This window comes from Canis lupus, chromosome 23 (genome assembly GCF_011100685.1).
Source record: "Canis lupus familiaris isolate Mischka breed German Shepherd chromosome 23, alternate assembly UU_Cfam_GSD_1.0, whole genome shotgun sequence".
Taxonomy (NCBI): Eukaryota; Metazoa; Chordata; class Mammalia; order Carnivora; family Canidae; genus Canis; species Canis lupus.
The window spans coordinates 12,896,729-12,914,519 of record NC_049244.1 but is presented as its reverse complement, the minus strand read 5'-3'; positions in this window follow the sequence as shown (position 1 = coordinate 12,914,519).

Genomic DNA, 17,791 nt, shown 5'->3' with positions numbered 1-17,791 from the left:
GGCATTCAGTTAATCTTGGTCAAGATACCGTATTTGCCAATAGAGACAACATCAGTTTATGACTTCGGTATAATTGAGCTTACATTCATCCACACTGTGTCAGAGAGTTGCTCTGAGAATCAGCCTTCATCAATGCATAGTAAGTCAACTTAGAGATACAAAAATTTATAAAATACATAAAAATAAACATAGGCTATCTAGCTATTCCAGAGTCTAAGAAAAATAAGTCATCATATACATATATATTCACAGAGTGATAATGCTGGTAAAAGGGAAGAATTTTAGTACCTGACCATTGGGTTTTCTTGTAAATGTTACTGAACTTGTTTTATGGAAGTTGCAGTGTCTATACTCAGACAATCTCCTCAGATATACAGCTAGTCACACCAGGCCCCATTTGGAGACAGGAAACTGGGGATATATCATAAAGGCATTTTATAGAAAAAAAATATGTTAAACTAAAATTTCACAACTCTGAAGGAATCAGACTGTTGTCTGTAAAATAGGATCAGATACTGATGTTCTTTTTTTAATAAAAATATTGAGAAAAGTAATGTTTGGAAGAGATCTTAAGAGAATATCCATTCATTTATTCCCCAGCCTTCTGGCACGAAAGGAACTCAAACTATCAACACAGATTTAAAAGGCAAAAAAATAAGAGGCAAAATCACAGAGAGAGAAGGTAGAATAGAGGTGAAATTTTCATGTTATAAAATTTACCATTTTTAAATGTACAGCCTTGTGGCATTCATACTTCCACATTGTTGTGTGATCATCACCACCATCCATCTCCAGAACTTTCTTCATTTCCCAAGACTGAAACTCTGCCCATGAAACACTAACTCCCCAGCCTTTTCCCTCAGTTCCTGGCAACCACTGTTCTACTGCCTCTCTCTATGAATTGACTTATTCTAGATACCTCATTATGTTATATATATTTTACCACACTAATCTTTTTTCCTAAAAGAAAAATAAGAAAGTATTCATTCTTTTTCATTCCAACTGCATTGTTCTGGCCGGGCCACCACCGTATCTTATGCAGCCTCGTCTCCTTCCTGTGCCTCAACTCTGACCTATGGCCCACACAACTCCCTCCTCCACTCTGAAGTCAGCAAAGGTTCTCTAGTTCATACAGAACCAAATACAGAGTCCTTAGACTGCCTCCAGGGTAACAGAGGGTGAACACCAGTGCCCTTCCAACTCACTAAGTGGCTACCTTGAAGGATAAAGGTCATCCACCAAAGTCTAAAAGTCCCATTATATGCAGTGTGTTTCGACACTAACTGCAAAACACGTTCCTAATGCTATCCACTCAGTCTCTGAAAGATGAACAGCCACAGAGAAGGCCACTTATCCTCATGCTGATCAGACAACTAGGCAAAATTCTTGCTCAGGTGGGCAAGCTAGCTTCATCTAAACTGACCTAAACCAAAATTGTGCCTCACTATCCCGCACCCCCAGGAGCTGGCTTCAGCTACTCCCTTTCTCTAACCACTCAATAGACAATAACTACCATCATCCAATACATCCAATGCATAGCCCACTGCATCTTGGGAGGGCAGTTCCCACGGGAACAGCAAATGTCTCCTGAGTGCACCATTTGACAGAGGGAACGTGAGCTTCTGGCTCACTAGGAGAGCCAGGGTGAGCAAGCAGGAGAGTCACTCACTGCCTGTCATTCCACTGCCCACTGCTGAGGCTCTCATTTCACCAGGCAGCTTCCAGGACTGGTTGTGCAGTCGGAACATCCTAGAATGTGAGCTGAGAAAAAAGTTCTGCTTCTGTCAGAAGAAGCCTGATAGGCATTGGAAATTGTTTCTGGCCGTCTGAGAGGAGAAATCTAACAGTTTTACTTCAACGAAGGAGGGTGAGAACAGCCTAGTCACCTGCCCAGTGACCATCTCTAGGCTTTAACAGATCTCTCTTCATGCACAGAGGTGAGAATTTTTACATCCTGAGGAAAGATTCTGCAGCTTTTAAGGGAAAGGAAGCATCATCCTGGGAGTCAGAGAAAAAAAGCACTGCCAGCACAATGTTTTTATAAAGAGCAAAAAATTATCTATAAAATATCTAAAATGTGTGTAGTGATGTGCCAGAGATAAGGGAGTTGCCCTGAGCGAGAGGTCCAGAGATTTGCAAAGGGTCCTCACTAGTCTGACAAGGTGCTGGTTTCCATGTACATTAAGGGGGAGCTACCTGAATCTAGGAGGATACCACCAGAAAGGAATAGGTGAACATATCTAAACATCTGGGGCACCTGAGTGGCTCAGTTGGTTAAGTGTCTAACTCATGATTTCTGCTCAGATCATGATCTCAGGGTCATGAGACTGAGCCCTGTGTGTAGTCTACTTAAGATTCTCTCTCTCTCCCTCTGCTCCTCCTCCCTAAATCAATCAATCAATCAATCAATCAATCAATCCTTGGAAGTACTCTCGCATTGATGGCCCTCCAAAACATTATGCTCTGTGGAAGAAGTAGGCACTAAAGACCATATATGATATGATTCTATTATATGAAATGTCCAGAAAAAGCAAACCTATTGACACAGAAAGCAGACCAGAGGTTGCCTGCTGCTGGAATGGAGACTAAGGACTGAATGTAAATAAGCATGGGGAGGAGGTAGGGTCTCTTCATTCATTCATTCATTCATTCATTCATTCATTTTCTTTTTAGTTGCTCTATTTTTGGGGAGGTCTTTTTATTTTTATTTTTTTAGATTATTTATTTGAGAGAGATAGCAAGGGGTGGGGAGAGGCAAAGGGAGAGTGAGAAACAGGCTCTCCACTAAGCAGGGAGCCCTGAAACTGGGCCCCGGAGATCATGACCTGAACCTGGGCTCCATCCCTGGACTCTGGGATCTTGACCTGAGCCAAAGGCAGAGACTTAACCAAGTACGCCACCCAGGTGCCCAATGGGGTGGTCTTTTTTAGGTGATAGAAATGTGTGGATTATCTTGATGTTTGCACAATTCAGTACGTTTACTAAAAATCATTGAATTGGCTGCTTAACCATGGATGAATCTTACAGTGAGTAAATCATAACTTAATAAAGCTGTCCAAAAGGACAAATCCTAGACAAGAAAAACAGAATAAAGGGACAGAATGCTTATCTAGAAGTTAAGATGGACTAAAAGACTGCTGCAAGCAAACTATAAAGATAAAGTAAAAAATTACTAATTGACAAACTGGGAAACAGTAAGGTTAGTATAAACATCTTAGGAGCTATTAAAGAAATTACAAAGAGATAAACTTATGAAAAAATGTAATTTTAAGAAGGAAGACAAGCAAACAGAAACTCTAAAGGAGATGCTAAAAGATATATGGAGGTATATAAAAATTTTTAAGGGTTTGAGCAAAAATCGATTTGAATCAGACAGGATCTGATATAGCAAATAGAAAGGAGTTCCAAGGACCTGTACAAAATGAGACTTCTACAGCCAGAAGGGAGATATACTAGGCTAAGAAGTAGGTCTGCTATTGCAAGGTCACTTTCCTTTAGTGGCAGGCAGGGGTCTATTGGGCCGATGATAGAGCTAGTGTTGATCAAGTGGCTCCTGATTGACTGGGTTAAAATTCCGTTTCCAGGAGAGCTGAGACTTATTAAGTCTTGGTTTGGTTGTGGTGGTGGTGTTGGTGGGGTTTACTTAGCATTTGGGGCCTGTTATCCTGTTTTTTGTTTGTTTTAAAGATTTTATGTATTTATTTGAGAAAGAGAGAGAGAGCGAGCAGGAATGGAGCCAGGGGAGGGTGAGGGGCAAAGGGAAAAGTAGACTCCCTGCTGAAGGGAGAGCTTAGTTCAACTCAGGGATCATCACCCAAGCCAAATGCAGACGCTTACCTGACTAAGCAACCCAGGCGCCCCTGTTATCCTGTTTTTAACATGGATATAACAACAAATATGCAAGATTTTCTTTTTAATTTAGAAGAAAACAGAATTAATGTTAACACTGATTCTCTCTCTCTCTCTCTCTCTCAGTTAATTATAAATTGTTCTCACTTTCTGTTTTTTTTCCAAATTTCCTTCAATAACACAATTTTGATTATAAAATATTACCTGTGTGCTAGTTTAAAAGGTAATGAATTTTTTAAGGGATTTTATTTATTTATTCATGAGAGACAGAGAGAGAGGCAGAGACACAGGCAGAGGGAGAAGTAGGCTCATTGTGGGGAGCCCAATGTAGGACTTGATCCCAGGACTCCAGGATCACCCCCTGGGCCGAAGGCAACGCACAAAACCACTGAGCCACCCAGGGATCCCCTAAAAGGTAATGAATTTGAAAATTTCAATGAAATGGATGATCTTCCAGAAAACATAAATCACCCAGAGTATTTTAAAAAGGAATCACAAAAAAAGGATAATCAAAAATAATTAAAGTTTTTAAAAAATATTTTATTTATTTATTCATGAGAGACACAGAGACAGAGGCAGAAACATAAGCAGAGGGAGGAGCAGACTTCCTGAGGGGAGCCTGATGCAGGACTCCATCCTGGGAGCGTGGGATCACACCCAGAGCCACAGGCAGATGCTTAACTGCTGAGCCACCCGAGCATCCAGAAAATAATTAAAGTTTACAATTCAAAATCCTCTTATGTTCATATTATGTATTTTTTAACTTTGGAGAAACACATCTTTCCCATAATATATAATGCTTCAGAGTATAGAAGAAAATGACACACTAACCAACTTATGAAGATGATATAATCTTTTTACCAAAGCCTGGAAAGAGTACACACAAAAGAACCACAAACTTGTCTCACGTACAGATATCAATGGGAAAATCCTAAGTAAAACCCTAGCAGATCAAATTCAAGAGTCCAGTAAAGGAACAATGGATCTTGGCCGAGTAATGACATGGGTCAGCTGTGTGTTGAAGGGCCAAGGACCAAGTGACTGCACCCCACCACTTTCCGTCTCCTAAGTCAGTTGCCCCTCATCATCATCTCACCCCAATTTTTTTTTAATTTTTATTTATTCATGATAGTCACACACACAGAAAGAGAGAGGCAGAGACATAGGCAGAGGGAGAAGCAGGCTCCATGCACCAGGAGCCCGACGTGGGATTCGATTCCAGGTCTCCAGGACCCTGGACCAAAGGCAGGCGCTAAACCGCTTAGCCATCCAGGGATCCCTCTCACCCCAATTTTTAAAAACCCTGACTAATAAGGCTCTCTGCTACATTTCTGCCTACACTCTGATGATAACCTTTTAAAAAGCACATCATGTCCTTTTATGTCGCAAACCCTTTTAAGCATCACTTTGCTTTCAGAATAAATGCCAACTTTTCTGTCAGGTTGTTACAGGTTGTATCTTAGGGAAAGCTGATGCTGAGATGGGTAGACATGCAAAAGATTTCCTGGGGAGTGACCCTGGCAAAAGAAAAAAGGGAAAGGAGCAGGATTGGGCATCACTGACTGTGATGCAAACCTGACAAGTTTCTGTCAGTCCAACAGGGACCTTTGGAGCAAAGATTACCCTAAGAGCAGACCTGGATAGGGCAGAAACAGCCAGGACTTTCTTTCTTTAGAATTTATTTTATTTCATTTTAATTTTTAAGAGATTTTATTTATTTATTTGTCAGAGAGAGAGAGAGAGAGAGCACAAGCAGGGAGAGTGGCAGGCAGAGGGAGAGAGAGAAACAAACTTTCCACTGAGCCAGGAGCCCAATGTGGGACTCAATCCCAGGAGCCTGGGATCATGACCTGAGCTGAAGGCAGATGCTTCACTGACTGAGTCCCAGCTAGGACTTTCTACCACTGTCCTACTCAGTCATTGGTCAGGAGGATGCCCCAGAAGCAGAGATTTCAACCTAAAAGCTGAAGCAAGAAAAAAAATAAATAAATAAAAAATAAATAAAAGCTGAAGCAAGTATCCTGAATATACAAAGAATTCCTACAACTCAATGACAAAAAGACAATCCAATTTTTAAATGGGCAAAGGACTTGAATAGACATTTCTCCAAAGATACAGAAATGGCCAATGCAAAGAAAAAATATTGAATATCATTCATCAGATTCATCATTCATCATCAAAACCATAATGAGATACCACTCCACATCCACAGAGGGCCCATAGCCCAAATGCTGGATAATAAGTGCTGGTGAAATGTGGAAACATTGGAATCCTTATACATTGCTGGTGGAAATGCTGAATGATCCAGCCAGTGCAGAAAACAGTTTATTGGTTTCCCAATAAGTTAAGCATAAAATAACCATACAACCCAGGAATTCTATTCCCAAATAAATATACCCCAAAGAATTGAAAACAGGTGTTCAAAGAAAAGCTTATACACAGATGTTCGTGGGGGCACTATTCACAATAGCCAATGAGTGAGACTTGAAAACATGGTAAGTAAAAGAAACCAGACACAAGGGGTGGTATATTCCATTTATATGAAATGTCCAGATAAGGTAAATCCATGGGAGACAAAAAGTGGCTTGGAGGTTGCTGGCAGTGGGGAGAGGGAGCAAAAAGGGACCGACTGCTTCACGGGTGTGAAGTTTCCTTTTGTGGCTATGAAAATGTTCTGGAACTAGGTAGTGGTGATGGTTGCATAGTATTGTGAATGTCCTTAGGACTGCTCTAAGTGCTCTATCACAGATGGGAGAGTTTATGTTATGTGTGTTTTACAACAGTTAAAAAAAAAATTCCTGAGCTAGATTCTGAAAAGTCTAGAAGCAGGAAGCTGTCCGACAACCAACCACACTTCTCAGAGCTGGGCAGCCAGCCCTTCCTTGAAGGGGAGATCTGAGTGCATCTCTGTGTCTGCCCCACACGTTAGTGATAATTGTTTCAGTATATAAGAGGATCATCCTTCTCCCTATCATTCTTACCCCAGGGACCTACCACCTACGGAGCTGGTCTTTCAACCTAATTGCTTCAGGAAAGAGATGACTCAGAGGAGTCCAACCTTTATCCTTGGGTTTCCAAAGGGGCAATCCTCTGTTATAAATACAAAAGATTTAGGAGAGGGTTTGGAGATATCCACATTCTCAGCCCCAGGGGTTAATTTTTGGGCTAGATCTTAAGGAATCTTGTGCCTGATGTGGAAAAGGAGTGGGGGAGAGTGATAAAATTATTTGCTGAAACAAAGCCATTTCTCAACTTTATTTTTTTTAAGATTTTATTTATTTATTCATGAGGGCAGAGACATAGGCAGAGGGAGAAGCAGGCTCCCTGTGGGGAGCCCAAGGCGGGACTCGATCCCAGGACCCCGGGATCACTACCTGAGCCAAAGGCAGATGCTCAACCACTGAGACACCCAGGCATCCCTCTCAACTTTATTTAAAAAGAGTAATTCAGTGCAGCTTCTACTTTGCAGGGAAGGGAATCTGATTTTCAGGGCAAAAGTCAATGAGGGAGACTGGCAGATTTGGAGTTTTTGGAAGGGAAGGGGTCTCATGGGCACAGCCCATGTGGAGGTCCCCGAGGTCTCCAGTCTTAGAAAAATTTCAGCACAGGAGTGAAACATAGTAGGTAGACTGAGGAGAACCCAAACAACTCACAGAATTCCCTGCGGCCCCCAGGGAAGGCAGGAGAACAGCCACATGTTTTCCCTGTGTCCCTGCGAAGGGGATATTTTTAGCTGAAATAGAGTGGACCTCAAGAAGCCCTGCAGCAAGGAACACCACAGGGGTACCCTGCTTGAACCAGCATCCCAGGACAAAATGGGTGCAGGCACATCTGGACAGATGCCAGTTTGGACAGACATGAGCAGAGAACCAGCTCCCCCATTGCATATGCCCCTCAGCCGGGTGAGTGGGGGGAGGGGGCAGAATGGGGGAAAATGAGCCAGATCTCAGATTTTCTCACACCTTGATGTAATTTCTCAAAAGAAAAAGTGGATTGACTCAGGAAAAAACAGTTTTGTTTCTTCTGTGACATGTAGCTTAAGACAGAGTGCCTGCCACAAAGGCAGTGAAGATTTTCACACAATGGCCCCAGTTTACATTTATAGCCATGCTGTCTGACACTTTCTACCCGAAACCTAAAATTCCAGCAGCATCAGACTACCCCACAGCTGCAAACACCATGTGTGCTCTCATGCTTTCTTAGCATGCCCGTGACATTTTTTTTAACTGGCCATATGCCTTCCTTTAAGAGGTCAGAGTCTATGTCCCCTCCTGTTGAATCTGAGCTGGCTAACCTTGGTGTCCCTTCTGTAACCAACAGAATTTGATGGAAGCAATCCCATGTAACTTCCAAAGAAGCTAGGTCAGAAAATACATGTAGCTCATGCCTCCTTATCTCTGGAGCCCTGAACTCTCAAGTCAGAAACCGAATCATCCTGAGGCTGCCTTGCTGTGAGGAAGACCAGGCCACAGGGAGAGGCCTCAGTTGGGTACTGCTGCTGCTGACCCCCACTTGAGGTCACATCCAGTAGCCAGTATCAACCGCCAGACATGTGAGGAAAGATGCTTCCAGATAATTCCGGCCCTCAGATGTGGGGTCACCCCCAGCCTCAAAGTCTTCCTAGTCTAGGACCAAGATATTGTGGTGCATTGATGAGCTTCCCCCTTATACTTATGCTAAATTCTTGACCCACAGAATCTGTGAACTTAATAAAATGGTTGAGTTTCAGGGGCACCTGGGTGGCTCCGTCAGTTAAGCATCTGCCTTCAGCTCAGGTCATGATCCCAGGGTCCTTGGATGGTCCACGTCCATCAGGCTCCCCGCTCAGTGAAGAGTCTGCTCCTCCCTCTCCTTCTGCCCTTCTGTCTTACTCACTCTGTCTGTCAAAATAAATAAATTAAATCTTTTTAAAAAAATGTTTAAATTTTAGGGCAGTTTGTTATGCAGTAGTATTAACTGGAATGTACCCTTCTCCTTTCTGAAGGGTCAAAGTCCTTTTCTTCTTTCTTTCTTTCTTTCTTTCTTTCTTTCTTTCTTTCTTTCTTTCTTTCTTTCTTTCAGGTTGGGGGGAGGGAGAGAGAGAATCTTAAGCAGGCTCTATGTCTAGCTGGGAGCCAACAAACCCTGAGATCATGATGTGAGGTGAAATCAAGAGTTGGATACTTACCTCACTGAGCCCCCCAGGTGCCCTAAAGTCCTATTGATTCTTAATGACCCACTGAAAGCATCATTGCCCACCTCCCTAGTCCTCGCTCAGCTCCAGGGTCAGAATAGATACCTGTTGTAATATTTAGGTGGACACTGCTCTGCCTCTCCTTTCTCTGTGTGTGCTGCAGTTAGTGGGGAGCCCTGCACATAGTAGGAACTCAAGGTAGTTGCTGAAAGAGTCTTCTTATTCCTCAGCTTTAGGTGAAACAGGGAGTCCATGCAGCCTCTACTTAAAAGCTGCAGGGAAGGGAATCGCAAACCAGGCCTACCTCGAAACGATCCCCCTGCTTTGAAAGCCTCCAGAGTAACTCAGCTGTGTCTGCCTCCTAACATGAAGTTGTAGGGGCAGAGAGCCTACAGCATCTCATGTTCCTGAAACCGCACTTCAATTGTTTGCAAGTTTTCAAAATAAAAGAAGTGGTGCCTTTTCAGATGATACAGTAGGTGGGGCCATGAGCTGGGATGAATGAGAAGCGGTCTGGACGGAGCACGCAGTGTTTTTTTTTAAAGGCAGTTCTGAGTGTAGTTCCCATATGGCGCAGGCGTTGTGCCAGAGAACATTCCGACCCCCTCTGGACGTCGCTTCGACTGGGCTTCTCACAGATGCAAGAAAGCACTTGTGAGCCACCGCGAGCCAGATTACACTAATGTCTATTGTGAAAGTAAATTTTATAGCAGCTGTTATGGTGATTGTGATCAGAGTAAACTGATAATTGAGTTTATGCTAACAGATCAATTTGCAAAAACACTGCAAGGACTGTTGGGAAAGAAGGGTATAAAAGGTGAAGCTCTGTGTACATAGCAACAGTCATCAGGAAATAAAGGCAAGATCAATAATGGGATGACTGCAAACTTGGCTTTCCACCCGAGGGCCTTCCAAACTGACAGCAATCAGCCCATAGTCCAAATTGACAAGTGTTTTTAAAGATGGGCCCGTTGCCTCCTCTGAACTTGAAAACAAATTCCCCACAAAATCTAGAAGTGAGGGCTGGCTAACAATGCAAAACTAAGTTTCTGTTTATTTTAGAGGCAGAGAGAGAGAGAAAGTAGGAGGGGCAGAGGGTGAGGGAGAGCGGATCTCCAGCAGCTCCCCGCTGAGCACAGAGTCCAATGCGGGGCTTGATCTCCTGACCCTGAGATCAGGACCTGAGCAAAAGCCAAGACTCCGACACTTAACTGACTGTACCACCCAGGCGCCCCTGTTCAATGTTATTTGTTTATTTATTTATTTATTTTATTTTTTAAATTTAAATTTAATTTCAATGTTTTTTTAACAGAATTTTAGCGCTACGGTCTGTCCAGAAACCACTTTTCTGTTGTTTTTAAGCATTTTCTTAGTTATGGTATAGAATATTTTTGCATGGCAAAAATGGGGTGCTCCATATATAAAAATACCACTTGCTTTAAAAAGTTGGCACTCAGCAAAATCTTTTTGGATGTACTCATCTGCTCCTTTTGTGTATCTACCCACCCCTAGGGGCTTTAATTTCTTACCTTTAGCCTTCCAGTCCTCTCTACCCTTCCTTATTAAAACAAAAAAGATCAGAGATCACACTGGCGCTGTAAATGAAATCCACTTACTCTAATATAATAACTCTCCCAGGCATCTGCAATTTAAACACTCTTCTTTTGCAAAATGAGTGACTCAATTTCCTATTAAAATAATGTTTCTGGGCAGCCCAGGTGGCTCAGTGGTTTAGCACTGCCTTCCACCCAGGGCCTGATCCTGGAGATCCGGGGTCAAGTCCCACGTCGGGCTCCCTGCGTGGAGCCTGCTTCTCCCTCTGCCTGTGTCTCTGCCTCTCATGAATAAATAAATAAATAAATAAATAATCTTAAAATAATGTTTCTGCCACAACAGGCAGATGGGAAAGTAGTGAGGACTTTGGGGGGGTGAGAGTGGAGAAGTGGGGTTGAGAATAAGAAGCAAGAGGCCTTTCTTGTAAATTGTAAATGTCTAAAACTGGCCCTACAGCTAAACCAGTCAACCACCCATCCTTCCATTCAGCAAACCTTTGCCACACATCGACCAGGAGAAAAGAGTATTCATATCTTGTGTTTCCCACAAGAATCTAAAGGTAAATACTGTTAATCCTCCCCATTTTACAGATGAGAAACTTAAGACAGAGAGATTAAGTGAAAACAAATGTGTAGCTCAGGAGTGGCTGAACACAGACATGGACACAAACTTTCTGACCCTGGATCTGTTCCACTAGCCACTGCACTGGGCAGCTCCTTCTTTTCCTTCCCCTTTTCCTTGATCCTGGTAATTCTGCCTCCCATCTCTCTGCTCCAAATGTCCAATACTTCAAGGATTTAGAGCCCATTCTTTTTTTTTCTTTCTTTTTAAAGATTTTATTTATTTATTCATGAGAGACACACAGAAAGAGAGGCAGAGACACAGGCAGAGGGAGAATCAGACCCTCCACAGGGAGCCCAATATGGGACTCAATCCCCAGACCCAGGATCACACCCTGAGCCAAAGGGAGACACTCAACCACTGAGCCACCCAGGCGTCCCTCTAAAACCCATTCTTATTCACTCCTTTCCTGGCCACCATTACTGAAGACTGCCTCTTTTCTCCACACCCTGAAACCCCATCCCATTGCCCTTGGGATTAGCAATTTCTGTTTGTTTGTTTGTTTGGTTGGTTTTTAAAAGATGATTTATTTATTTGACAGAGAGAGAGAGAGCACGCAAGAGAGCACAAGCAGAAGGAAAGGCAGAGGGAGAAGCAGACTCCCCACTGAGCAGGGAGCCCAATGCATGGCTCCATCCCAGGGCTCCAGGACCATAACTCAAGCCAACAGCAGATGCTCAACAGACTGAGCCACCCAGGCACCCTATAGCATCTGTTCTACACCAAGTACCACTTCAGACCTTCCAGGCCTCCTAGGGGGATGAAGGGACACATGGAGCCTGGGAAAGGAGAAACAAGCCCAAAAAGGAATTAGCTGAGAAACATGTACTTGGCTCTGGTGCCTGAAAAAGGGTAATCTATGCAAAGGAATCGGTCTGTGTCAAGAATGACATTGATCTTTTACCGCATGGACTGGTATGGATATCATGGTAAGAATAACTCAAAAAATTGATATTTGATGGTGTTATCAAGAAACGAAAACACTGACATTCAAAACTCATCTAATAGTTCTATTAAGATCTGTGCATTTCACTGTGTATCAATTTTACCTGAAAAAAAAAATCTGTAAACAAAACCTTGGATGCTAGGTAATGGTGTGCATGTGGATATATTTCGGGATGAGATGTTCTGATGTCTGCAACATTGAAGTCCATTTAAAAAAATAAGATAAATTGATGATGGTTAGCTAAGTGGATAGATACATGATAAAGCAGTTTTAGCAAAATGCTATCAACTACAGAGTCTATCTATGGGTATATGGGTGTTTTTTGTTGTTTTGTTTTTATAAGCTCTGCGCAGGGAGCCCATCATAGGGCTTGAACTCACAACCTCAAGATCAAGGCCTGAGCTGAGATCGGATAGGATGCTTACCTAACTGAGCCATCCAGGTACCCAGGTCTTCTTTGTATAATTCTTTCAACCTTTTCTTTTTTAAAAAAGATTTTATTTATTTGGCACAGAGAGAGAACAAGAGAGCACAAGCAGGAGGAGCAGCAGAGAGAGAAGGAGAAGCAGGCTCCCTGCTCAGCAGGGAGCCCAACATGGAACTCGATCCCAGAACCCCCGGGGATCATGACCTGAGCTGAAGGCAGATGCTTAACTACTGAGCCACCTAGTCACCACTCTTTCAACCTTTCTGTATGTCTGATAATTTTCCTAATAAAATGTTGAGACAAAAATATTGGCATAAATATGGCTATAGGTAACCAATACATTGCAAAGAAAACACTAAAGGATTCTTAGAGTTTTCACTGTAGAAACAGTCATTTTTTTTCCTAAACACAGAAATGTATTTTTTGTGTCCTGACCACTTCTATGTATTTTAACTGATTCCAAATTAGTAAGCATGTATCAAACAAACTTGATAGGCTATTTGATTCGAACATTATACTCTACACATATAATTTCCACTTCAGGTAACATGCTATCTGTTTGGGGAGATACTCTTTTCTTGGCACCTTTAAAAAATGTGCAAGAACTCAGAGCTCAGGACATTAAAAGAAGACAGGAGAGAGAGACATCTCTGCAGTGAGGGAAAACTTAAGAGTCACAGTAAATTACGGACATTAAAATCTATGTGAACCATTAAAATGAGCACCGGCCTGATTAGAACAGCTAGTGAGTTTAAAGCATAACAGATGCGACCAAATGACAAGGCAACAACTTGGGAGAGCCTATGAATGCTGAAAAGATTAAGTCAATAATGAAACAGTTTGAAGAATTAAATTTTACGAAAACAACCAACACCCAAAAGAAAAATGGGCAAAATATATATGATCAGAAATTTCACAAGTCAGGGCACCTGCGTAGCTCAGTGGTTGAGCGTCTGCCTTTGGCTCAGGTCATGATCTCAGGGTCCTGGGTTCAAGTCCTGCATCAGGCTCCCCACAGGAAGCCTGTTTCTCCTTCTGCCTTTGTCTCTGTCTCTCTCTGTGTGTCTCTCATGAATAAATAAAAATCTTAAAAAAAAATTTCACAAGGCAAGGATCTTGGGGCCATGTGGGGACTAGCCCAGAGGATAAAGCTAGCACCCTGTGGACTGCAGAGGAGAAAGAGGGGATGAGCAGCTCAATAAGACCTTTGAGCCATTACCTCAATCAGAGCTGGGACTGCTGACTTCTAAGTTAGATAATAAATGTCCTTTTAGCTGGTTCTTATGTTACTTGCAGCTAGAAAACATCCCTGATATACTGGCACTATTTTGAAGTTATTTATGAAGACGTTATTGCTGCATTGTCTGTGATAACAAATGATGGATCCAACCTAAATACCAACTGGAGGGGATTGGTTAAATAAATTATGATATATTCACACAATGGAATAACACATAGTCATTTACCAGGATGAGTCAACACAAAAGATTACATGCTATATGATTCCCTGCACATAAATTTTAAAAACAGGACAAATTAATCTAGGGTTCTAGAAGCCAGGACAGTGGGTAGTGACTGGAAAGTGCATTTTGGGGGGGAATCTGGCAGTGTTCTGTGATCTGGGTGGTGGTTACACAGATGTAAAGTTATCTTTGTGGGGGCACCTGGGTGGCTCAGTTGGTTAAGCATCTGCCTTCGGCTCAGGACATGATCTCACAGTCCTGTGATCAAGCCCCACGTTAGGCTCCTTGTTCTCCCTCCTCCACAGAGAGCCTGCTTCTCCCTCTCCCTCTGCAGCTCCCTCTGTTTCTTCTCTCTCTCTAGCTCTGTCAAATAAATAAATAAAAATTAAAAAAATAATAAAATAATAAAACAAAATTATCTTTGTAAGAATTCAATGAGCTGTATATACTTTTCTGTATGTGCCTTCTATACCAATAAAACACACAAAAAAGAATGAAATTTTTAATAGTTCTAATATCCAGACATGTATGTCCTAAAGTGACTTAAAAACTAAGAAGACAACCAGATATTATTATGTATAAAATGTAACAGTGATGATTGAGTTTTTAAAAAACGAAATAAATAAGCAGATGCTGTCCAAATTCCCTAAATAAGTAAATGCAGGAGAGATCTGGCCTTCTGTGTACTAGTTGGCTCCTCCTGCACGGAGATAGGTTAATCCAATGTGACTCTAACAAGCTCACCATCTTTTTTCTCATAACCCAGCAGACACTTGAGCCAGACACCATCACTTTCCATCCTTCTCTCTCTTCTACCCTACATGTGCACTCATCTACCAAAAACATGGTGGATTTACTATTTTATCTCTTCAAATCTACCTAGGGCTTTCTGCCTTTACCCTAGCCGAGGGCATCATTAGTCTCCTGGAGTGATGAGAGCCCCACTTCTTGTCTCCAGGAAGTTGTCTTCCATCATTCTTTCCAACTGCAGCCAGAATTAATGGTCAAAAAGGCAAATTTGTGTCTCTCCCCAGCTTATAAAAAATTGCAGCAGTTTCCCCTTGCTCTTGGGACGAAGCCCAAACTTTTTGGCGTGAAGACAGGACCATCCATGGTTGGAGCTCATTCACCTCTTCCCTTCACCTGGGAGCAAGCATTCTCCTCCTTCCGACACAAGGACTCTCTTTGGTTCCTCAAATAGGCCTTACATGCTCTCCTGTTAAGATCTCCCCCAGCTGGCTCCTCTTTCATCTCACCAATGTCCTGCACATCCTTCAGGCACTCCTTCGAGACAGCTTTATGGAGGCCTATATTGAGTTAGGTCTTTCTGCTCTGTCCCCTGGGCACCCACAGGTCCCTTCTCCAAACAGTCACTCACCACACCTTAGTGTAATTATTTTAATATTAATTTAATATTTAATATTTAATATTAATATTTTCTAGATAAACCATAAGGATTGTGGGTGCAAGGATGGTATTTGCCCTTGAACCACTGTATTTCCAGCATGCAGACTCAGGCCCAGCACATAGTAGTTGCTCAATGGGTACATTACATATGTGAAATCACAAATGGGTGATGGACGGAATGGACAAATGCTTTTTAAATTATTCACAGTAAAACTAAAGTTACTTCTTCATTGTAAGCAGGTGCTTCGTGGGCACTACTCACGGCAAAGTCCTTAGGGGGAAACCTTGAGGTCCTCTATAACTTAAAGACCTTTTTTTAAAAAAAAGATTGTATTTATTCTTGAGAGACACGAGCAGAGGGAGAAGCAGACTCCACGAAGGGAGCCCAGTGTGGGACTTGATCCCAGGTCTCCAGGATCAGGCCCTGGACCAAAGGCAGGTGCTGAACCGCTGAGCCACCCAGGCTGCCCGCTTAAAGCCCTTTTAATGAATACATACTGCCAAACTGCCCCTCTGTATTAAAGGAGGGTGCAGGTCTCCTACATGTTGCTAGATGTAAGTTGCCTGGGTGGCTCAGTCGGTTAAGCGTCTGCCTTCAGCTCAGGTCATGACGTCAGGGTCCTGGGCGATGGAGCCCTGTGTTAGGTTCCCCGCTCAATGGGAAGTCTGCTTCTCTCTCTCCTTCTGCCACTACCTGCCCTCATGATCTCTCTTCCTCTAAATAAATAAAATCTTTAAGAAAAAAAAAAAAAGTTGCTGGGTTTAGCAACCTAAAGATCTACTGAGAGTTAAGAGACGGTAGCTCTTGTTTTGTTTTGCTTGTTGAGAAAAAAAGATTGATGATTTCTAGTCACAGGAGATAAGAGAAAGTAGAAGAGAAGGAGAATCAAAATTGTGTGCCTTACACGTGCCTGGCTGGACCCCAGTTTGGAGTGGCAGAGGGAAGAGCAAGAAGTGAGCTGGGACAAGAAAAAGGGAATTGAGCAGGAGGGAGCCTGGAAGAAATTCATCATCTAAGGGAAACCAGGACAGAATGCTCCTGACCCCCAAAATCACAAACATGGAGGGAGGCAATGCAAACAAAGATCAAATGAACTGGACACAGAGAACCCTGGTCTCGTGGGGAGGCCTGCATTCTGGACTCTGCCCTGACTCGAACTTGCAGTATAGCCTCACTGGAACCACTTAGCCTCCCTGGCTCTCCATCTTCCCATTTGTGGGCTGAAGGGTTTAATGCAGTCCCTGCTTACCAATAGCTCAGAACCTTTGTGAATTCTGTTGTTCAATGACAATACTTTTCCCAAAAGACAAAATGAAAAAAACACTTGGAGGAATTAAATCCTTTAATGTTAATGATCTCTACTAAGCATTTAGCAATCCTCACCTTGGGTAAATAGCTTCCTTCTTATAAGGCGCCCTAATCTCAGGTATGTTTTGATCTGGTACTAATTTCCCTATGGAATTGCAGTTGTGTTTGTTTTCAATCATGATTACCGCTGTTGATATAATACAAAGTGTCTTTAGGCTTTCGAAAGTTCTTTCACGCTGGGCCAGACAAAAGCTCTGAGTGCAGATATGGAAACCTGCCCAAGGATACATTGCTCCAAAGTGGAGAGCAAAGGTTGGGGTGTGGGCTTCCTGCACAGATCTGGACTTTGTGCTAATGAGGCCAACAGGCTCACATCACCGCTTACATATACACACTGCCACAAAAGATGTGGCAACGTATCATGGGCTTCCAGACAGCACAAGACAGTAGCATTTGTCAATTCTCAAAACCTTAATCCCCTGTTTTTATTCCTCAACATGCTTTGCAAATATTCGAAATTTAAAAATAAAAGCCATCCATTCTATTTTTACAAGCTGTTTCAGAAGTATGCAAGATAATCAATCCTTTCAAATAAAAAGTCTTCCTTTTTCCACTATTTTTTACCTGACTATACTGCCAGTGCACAAATCCTGATGTAGTCATGTCTCTTGGATAACCTCAATTCACAGCAGTTTATGTACCAAAAATATTTATGTATTTCCTGGTCTTGATGAGCACAATAGCTATCTTTCAAACCCCTTGCAGTGTGGTGTAATAAAGCCTGAACTGTGGCCCTGAATCATTTCTACTCTCAAGTGTGTCTCTCTGTTGCTGAATCAACTTGGGCAGTTTTTAAGGGTAGAATAACAGGACCCTGCATTCCCTCTGGAGGAAGTTAGGAGTGACAATTGATCTCCTTCTTGAAGGAAGAGGCTGCTGATTATTTTTACCAGTTCCCCATTTAATTCTGCAGTGGGGCAGGAGGCTGATCAAGGAGCAAGGGTTTTAGAGCAACGTGTTGAAGACCAGAAAGGGCACTAGG